General features: G+C 51.3%; 1 long non-coding RNA gene across 1 annotated transcript; it reads left to right on the top strand.

Annotated features, from left to right (window-relative positions):
• The first annotated feature begins 422 nt into the window (after window positions 1-422).
• LOC127586628 (uncharacterized) lies at window positions 423-2,076 on the top strand. Its single transcript, XR_007958714.1, has 2 exons — window positions 423-756; window positions 1,126-2,076. It is a non-coding gene; the product is annotated as an uncharacterized LOC127586628 (long non-coding RNA).
• Window positions 2,077-7,822: the final 5,746 nt, after the last annotated feature.

Genomic DNA, 7,822 nt, shown 5'->3' with positions numbered 1-7,822 from the left:
TGAGTATTCAAATACTCAACCTGCTGAGTATTTCCAGCAATGTGTGTTTTATTTCTGATTTCCAGGATTCGCAGCATGTTGCTTTGGGGCTGAGGTAGAGGTGGGCGGAAATTTGCCCCTAGTAATGGCGCGCTTATGAAGCTGAACTTGGGATCAAAGTGCACACTAAGGCAGCAACATCCAGCACAGTTCACTAAGGGGGATGGAACCGACAGCAAGAGGGTGGCTTGCAGCAGAGTTAAAAGCGTTTGGGTACATCGAAGGCAACACTATTCTTCCAAATGTAAATAACTTTTTGTCGACTTCCTCTTTAGGCCTCATACCCAGCCTCTGCAACGCTGCCGCGGCGTTAATGACAAAACACAAATGACGTCTCCTGGATACGTAGCTTGTCTAAATTTAGATCTGCCTTTAAATGCAGCTGGTTGTTAAGAAAAGAGCATTCAGTTTCCGACGTGTGACAGTGTCTGGTCATTGTGCATTCAATTGATGGTACAATTAATGTAAAGTGAGGCGTACTGATTGGATTTCCTGTGTGTATTTTTAAGAATATTATATCTTTGAGATTATAAAAGAAGTTTTTTTTTCCCCCCCGGCTTCGGCGAAAACGCTGTACTCAGCCGGCCCGAAGAAGGCACCGAGCAGGCACTGCAGCCCGAGCGGGAGGCGCGATGAAGGTTCACATGGGGGCGGCGGTGAAACGCCCGGGCCCGGCCCAGGCCCCAGCTCCAGCTCCAGCTCCGGTCCCGCTCAAGGGTAAGTGTCCAACCCCCCTCATTTCTCTGCACTCACTGACCTGGGGAGCAGACCCACGGGGAGGCTCCATCCCGTTCATGCCTTCAGCTTCGTTCCTCCATTTCTAGCTGATAATGAATTTAGTCCCAAAAGTAAATCCGAAATAGTTAAATTTGGATTCCTGGCTAGAATTGGAAACTTGACCGAGTTATCAAGTGTTGTTTGACTGCAGCCAAAGAATAGTTTGGGGTAAGCTGTGCCCATCTCTTGATGCAGTTAAGTTTGATCTGGGGCGTTTTTCTTTAATGTTAAGAATCCTTTCGTGTTCATTAAAGCATGTGGCCGTCGTTAGGCAGAAATGGGGAATAATCTTTTTTAATTTGTGTTTAGAACCTGATCCAAAGGCTGTCAAGGAATGTGCCATGGAGCTGAGAAACATCGGGGATCTGTTTAATTTCCTCCACCTCATGCTAAACACCGTCAACAAGATGATTCAACTGTCCACCTGAACACCAGAGTCAAGGCTACAACGCCATAAAGTGGTCGGAAGAAGTGGTATCATCTTTCTTTAACTGTTCTCAGTTGGAAGAATTCATGTCTTGGCATGTCAGCAACGGAAAACAGATTGCATTGTAAAGAGTGACGAAGTTAACGAATGTGGAAGAGAAGAAAAATATTGTGAGGATCTGTTTTTAGAAGTAAAATATGATGTGAGGATGAGCAGTAAAGCTACAAGTCCGGGATAAAACAAAATCTGAAAGTGGGAAGATTTAGCTTAGAAATATGTAACATTGCAAGAGCTGCATTGTAAAAATGCAAGCTGAACCATACATTAGCATGTTACAAACAGAATCTTTTGCCCAATAATTAAATTTGCATACATGTTGGAGAGGTTTATATTGCTTCTGGAGAAATAGTTTCTAAATGTGGAAAGAGCTGCAAATATTAAAAAGAATAAAACAGGAAACATGGTTTAAGGCTTTGTGTAAATCATGAAAGATGTGTTTGGATTTGACTGGTTTGTTTTATGAAAGATTATACTTATTGTGTGTCTTTTGCGATACAGTTAAATGTCTTTTGAGATGTATTTTCCATTAGTAGTACAATAACAAAGTTAGTTAAAGTAGAGATGTATTGGTGCTGTCTTTGTATGAGCATTAGTTAATGGGAGGAAACCTTTTTAAAAGGTCTCCAATTTAAAAGTTAATGGCATTAAGAATGAAATATTACCTTTGTAACTTTATCATCTATTTCATTTTGTATTATGACAAAACAGCATACTAAGACAAAGCTATTTGATTCTGTAGTTTTTAGAAATGCATTAAATCTTCTTCAATTGTTCTCAGTGTCAGTTCTTTATATCTGTGTAATAGTCAATGCTACCAAAATCATAGCTTTGATTTACAAACATGTGTATTAGGAGTAGGGCACTCAGGTCTTAAACCTGCCCTGCCATTTAATATAAGCTCAATTCTCTTTTCTTATCTATCCCCCCCAATAACCTTTCATCCCCTTGCTTATTTAGAATTTCTCTACTGCTACCTTAAAAGGGAAGAGTCTTCGACTTGCAGGGGAAAATTTTTAGACCTGCTCAAATGGAGTTGAAGAGGGTGGTGCAATTAGTAGAGCTACTGTTTCACAGTGCCAGAGACCTGGGTTCAGTCCTGACCTTGAGCACTGCCTGTGTGAGTTTTGATGTGACCCTATGTGTTTTCTCTGGATGCTCCAATTTCCTCCAGGCATTTCTCCAGATGATCCAGACTTTCAAGGACCAGGGAAAGAAAGCTCCTGCGTCACTTCCCACTCTAGAGTCCTCTTTCTATTTCCATAAGAAAAGAGCAAATGCAGATTATGCAGGTATTCAACCTTGTATGTCTGAGGCTGATGTGTTCGTGACACCCCCCGTGAAGGATTGAAAATATTAGCAAAAAGAACAGCAAAGCATAGGAGGAAAGGAAGGTGTTTCTGCCAATGCACCCAGACAAAAGTGAACTGCAACAGGAAGTAAAGTGATGGAAGCCACAACCTAAAGCACCTCACTTTCAGTAACCCCACAGGAGCAACGTGAATACAGAGCCATTCCAACTCTGGGAAGTCGGGCGCAGCATGAAAGGCAAGTCAAAAGTATGAGACAAGGGCAGCACAGTGATGCATCCAGTAGAGTGCTGCCTCACAACACCAGTGACCTGAGTTCAATCCTGACCTCCGGTGCTATCTGTACGGTGTTTGCATGTGTTCCCTGTGACTGTAGTCCAGTTTCCCTCCATAATGTGTGGATTGGGAGGTTAATTGGCCACTGTAAACAACTGCTAGGTATAGGTAAGTAGACTCTTGGGGGAGTTGATGGAGAAGAAAGTGGGATTAGTGTAGGATTAGGGTGCTTGATGGTCAGCATGGACTTGGTGGGCCAAAGGGACTGTTACTGTGCTGAATTATTTTATGATCTTTACTACTGTACTTAATTCCAATTAAAATAAAGGCCAATATACCATTTTCCTTCCTAACTGCTCATTGCACTTGCACGTTGGTTTTAAGTCACTAGTGTAGCGGTTGCTACCGCGGAATAAAACAAGACTCTACTCGGAGGATTGCCAAACAGAACTCATTTATTTTCCCGCCTTGCGTGGGCCCTTTAAGGGAGAATGTTCCCGCCCAAAACAACCGGCAATGACGTAAGTCCTACGTCATCAGGACTTTCCCGCGCGCTGGTTCTCCCCGTCGCTCAGAAAGACGAGGCCCGCCGCCATCTTGGGCCTCGTCGCTCCAACGCTGCGCAATCCGACTGCCGAGCTGGTTTGCCCGACTAGACGGTGAGTCGCCACACAACCCCCCCAGAACCAGCGAGACAGTCCCCAAGGTCCGTGGGCTGTGCCAGCTGCCGCTTAGGGGGACGGCCTCTGCTATGCGGCGTGTCAACCTCGACAGGCTGTTGCAGATCCAAATGGGCCGGTTTGAGGCGGTCTGCCGTGAAAACCTGTTCCCTGCCTCCAATGTCTAAAATAAAAGTGAATCCGTTATTCCATATGACTCGGAACGGTCCCTCATATGGTCGTTGCAATGGCGCCTGAGGTGTGCCCCTGCGAACGAAAACAAACTTACAGTCCCGTAGTTCCTTGGGCTGGCAGGATGGGGCTAGACCGTGCCGTGAGGTGGGAATCGGGGCCAAGGTGCCAAGCTTCTCGCGCAGTCTTTGTAGGACTGCTGGGGGTTGTTCCCCTTGGTCCCGAAGGGCAGGTATGAAATCCCCGGGGACAACTAGTGGCGCCCCGTATACAAGCTCAGCTGACGAAGTGCGGAGGTCTTCTTTGGGGGCAGTGCGTATGCCGAGCAGGACCCAAGGCAGCTCGTCAACCCAGTTAGGACCCTTCAGGCGAGCCATCAAGGCCGATTTCAGATGGCGGTGAAAACGTTCCACCAACCCGTTGGATTGAGGATGGTAGGCCGTGGTGGTGTGCAGCTGCGTCCCGAGCAGGTTCGCTAATGCAGCCCAGAGGCTGGAAGTGAATTGGGTGCCTCTGTCTGAAGTGATGTGGGCCGGAACGCCAAAACGTGAGACCCAAGTTGTGAGCAGCGCCCGGGCGCAGGAATCAGTTGTGATGTCAGTCAGGGGGGTTGCCTCAGGCCACCTCGTGAACCGGTCCACGATGGTAAGGAGGTACCGGGCTCCTCTTGAAACCGGCAGAGGGCCCACGAGGTCGACATGTATATGGTCGAACTTCCTACGGGTAGGCTCGAACTGCTGTGGTGGGACCTTGGTGTGTCGCTGGATTTTTGACGTCTGGCAGTGCAGACAAGTCCTGGCCCACTCACTGACCTGTTTGCGCAGGCCATGCCAGACAAACTTGCTAGCGACCAGTCGGACAGTAGATCTGATGGACGGGTGCGCCAACCCATGTACCGAGTCAAAAACGCGTCTCCGCCAGGCTGCAGGGACTATAGGGCGGGGCTGACCAGTCGCAACGTCGCAAAGTAGGGTCCGCTGACCTGGACCAACCAAGAAATCTCGGAGCTGCAGACCCGAGACTGTGGTTCTGTAGCTGGGCAGTTCGTCATCAGCTTGCTGTGCGTCAGCTAGGGCCGTGTAGTCGACACCCAAGGATAGGTTGTAGATGGTTGGTCTGGAATGTGCATCAGCAACGACATTATCCTTTCCGGAGACATGTTGAATGTCAGTTGTGAACTCGGAAATGTAGGATAAATGTCTCTGCTGACGAGCTGACCGGGGATCGGAGACTTTGGAGAAGGCAAAGGACAGAGGCTTATGATCGGTGAAAGTGGTGAAAGGTCTGCCTTCTAGAAAGTATCGGAAATGCCGGACCGCCAGATACAGCGCTAGAAGTTCCCGATCAAAAGCGCTGTACTTCAGTTCGGGCGGTCTAAGGTGCTTGCTGAAAAATGCCAAGGGTTGCCAGCGGCCTTCGAGTAGCTGTTCCAGTACCCCACCTACCACGGTGTTGGACGCGTCTACCGTGAGGGCAGTCGGGACGTCAGTCCTGGGGTGCACCAGCATCGTGGCATCTGCCAGGGCGTCTTTGGCCTTAATGAAAGCAGCCGCAGCCTCGTCAGTCCAGGTGATGTCCTTGCCCTTACCAGCCAGCAGCGAGAACAGAGGGCGCATGATACGGGCTGCTGCAGGGATGAAACGATGGTAAAAGTTGACCATCCCAAGGAATTCCTGTAGGCCTTTGACTGTGTCAGGGCGGGCAAAATGGCGGATAGCATCCACCTTGGCGGGTAGGGGTGTTGCCCCGTCACTGGTGATTCTGTGGCCGAGGAAATCGATAGAGTCAAGTCCGAATTGGCACTTGGACGGGTTGATCGTGAGGCCGAAATCGCAGAGGCGGGCATACAGCTGGCGGAGGTGGGAAAGGTCTTCCTGGCGGTTACGGCTGGCGATCAGTATGTCGTCCAAGTAAATGAACACGAAGTCCAGGTCTCGGCCTACCGCGTCCATCAGCCGCTGGAAGGTCTGCGCGGCGTTCTTAAGGCCGAACGGCATCCGAAGGAATTCGAACAGGCCGAATGGGGTGATAATCGCAGTTTTGGGGACGTCATCCGGATGGACCGGGATTTGGTGATATCCCCTAACGAGGTCCACTTTGGAAAAGATGCGGGCCCCGTGTAAGTTCGCTGCGAAGTCCTGGATGTGAGGGATGGGATAGCGGTCCGGGGTGGTGGCGTCATTCAGCCTGCGGTAGTCGCCGCAGGGCCTCCACCCTCCGGTGGCTTTGGGGACCATGTGCAGGGGGGAGGCCCAGGGGCTGTCTGACCTGCGAACAATCCCCAGCTCCTCCATGTGACGGAACTCTTCCTTTGCCAGGCGGAGCTTGTCTGGAGGTAATCGTCGTGCACGGGCATGAAGGGGTGGCCCTGTGTTAATGATGTGGTGTCGTACCCCGTGTATGGGCCTAGTATTTGTAAACGAAGGTGCCAAAATCGATGGGAATTTGGCTAGGAGCTTGGCGAAATCATCGCCAGAAAGGGAAATGGAGTCCAGGCGCGGGGCTGGTGGGCTGATTTCTCCCAGGGGATAGGTCCAGAGAGTGCTAGAGTGGACTAACCGCTTCCTTCGCAGGTCGACTAACAGGTTGTGGGCCCAAAGGAAATCGGCTCCTAGGAGTGGTCGGGCGACGGTGGCAAGGGTAAAGGTCCAGGTAAAACGGCTGCCGCCAAAGTGTAATTGAAGCGTACGGGTGCTGAAATACCGTATCGTTGTACCGTTGGCGGCATTGAGTAGAGGACCTGGTGGCCTGTCACGAGTGTCGCGGCCTGTCGGGGGCAAAATACTGACCTCCGCTCCAGTATCAACGAGGAAACGCCGTCCAGATTTCTTGTCCTGAACGAAGAGGAGGCTCTGTCGGCGGCCAGCCGCCGTAGCCATCAGCGGCGGCTGGCCCTGGCGTTTCCCTGAAACTTGCAGGGTGGGCGGCATCGACGGGCCTCCGCACCCCACCTCTGATGGTAGAAGCACAGCTGGTCACCCGTGTCGTCGTCTGCGTTCCTGGGGCGTGGCTGCACGGTTGCTGGGGCCGGGCGAGGCGGGCGTTGGGCTCGCGGCCTGGTGATTTGACTGACGGACGAACCGCTCTCGCGCTTGGCCCTCCACAGGACATCTGCCCGGGCGGCTACCTCACGGGGGTTGCTGAAGTCGGCGTCAGCTAACAGCAGGTGGATGTCATCGGGGAGCTGTTCGAGGAAGGCCTGTTCAAACATCAGGCATGGCTTGTGTCCCTCGGCCAATGCCAGCATCTCATTCATTAGGGCGGATGGGGATCTGTCCCCCAGGCCGTCCAGATGAAGCAGGCGGGCGGCGCGCTCACGACGGGAGAGGCCGAAGGTCCGGATCAAAAGGTCTTTGAAAGCCGGGTACTTATCTTCCTCCAGAGGCGACTGGATGAAGTCTCCAACCTGGGCGGCTGTCTCCTGGTCCAGAGAGCTAACCACATGGTAGTACTTCGTGGAGTCGGAGGTGATCTGCCGAAGGTGGAATTGCGCTTTGGCCTGGTCAAACCAGACGCTGGGCCGAAGTGTCCAAAAGGTGGGCAGCTTGAGGGCCACTGCGTTGGCTGCTGCGCTGTCGTCCATTTCGCGGGTCCAAAAGCCGTTTGGACCATCGGGGTCACCAATGTAGCGGTTGCTACCGCGGAAGAAAACAAGACTCTACTCGGAGGATTGCCAAACAGAACTCGTTTATTTTCCCGCCTTGCGCGGGCCCTTTAAGGGAGAATGTTCCCGCCCAAAACAACCGGCAATGACGTAAGTCCTACGTCATCAGGACTTTCCCGGGCGCTGGTTCTCCCCGTCGCTCGGAAAGACAAGGCCCGCCGCCATCTTGGGCCTCGTCGCTCCGACGCCGCGCGACCCGACTGCCGAGCCGGTTCGCCCAACTAGACGGTGAGTCGCCACACTAGTGTATAAGGCCATCCCAGTACATTTGAACATGAACATTACCCAACCTTTCACCATTTAAAATGTACCCTATTTCATGCACCATGGTGGATAACTCCACCTTTCAACATTATGTTGCATATTACCCACTCTCTCAGCTTGTATACGTCTCCCTGAAGCTCACTACTTCCTCCTCTGT

The sequence above is a fragment of the Pristis pectinata genome, chromosome 2 (assembly GCF_009764475.1).
Source record: "Pristis pectinata isolate sPriPec2 chromosome 2, sPriPec2.1.pri, whole genome shotgun sequence".
NCBI lineage: Eukaryota > Metazoa > Chordata > Chondrichthyes > Rhinopristiformes > Pristidae > Pristis > Pristis pectinata.
Note: the sequence above shows the minus strand (reverse complement) of the source record. Positions and strands in the feature narration are given on the sequence as shown.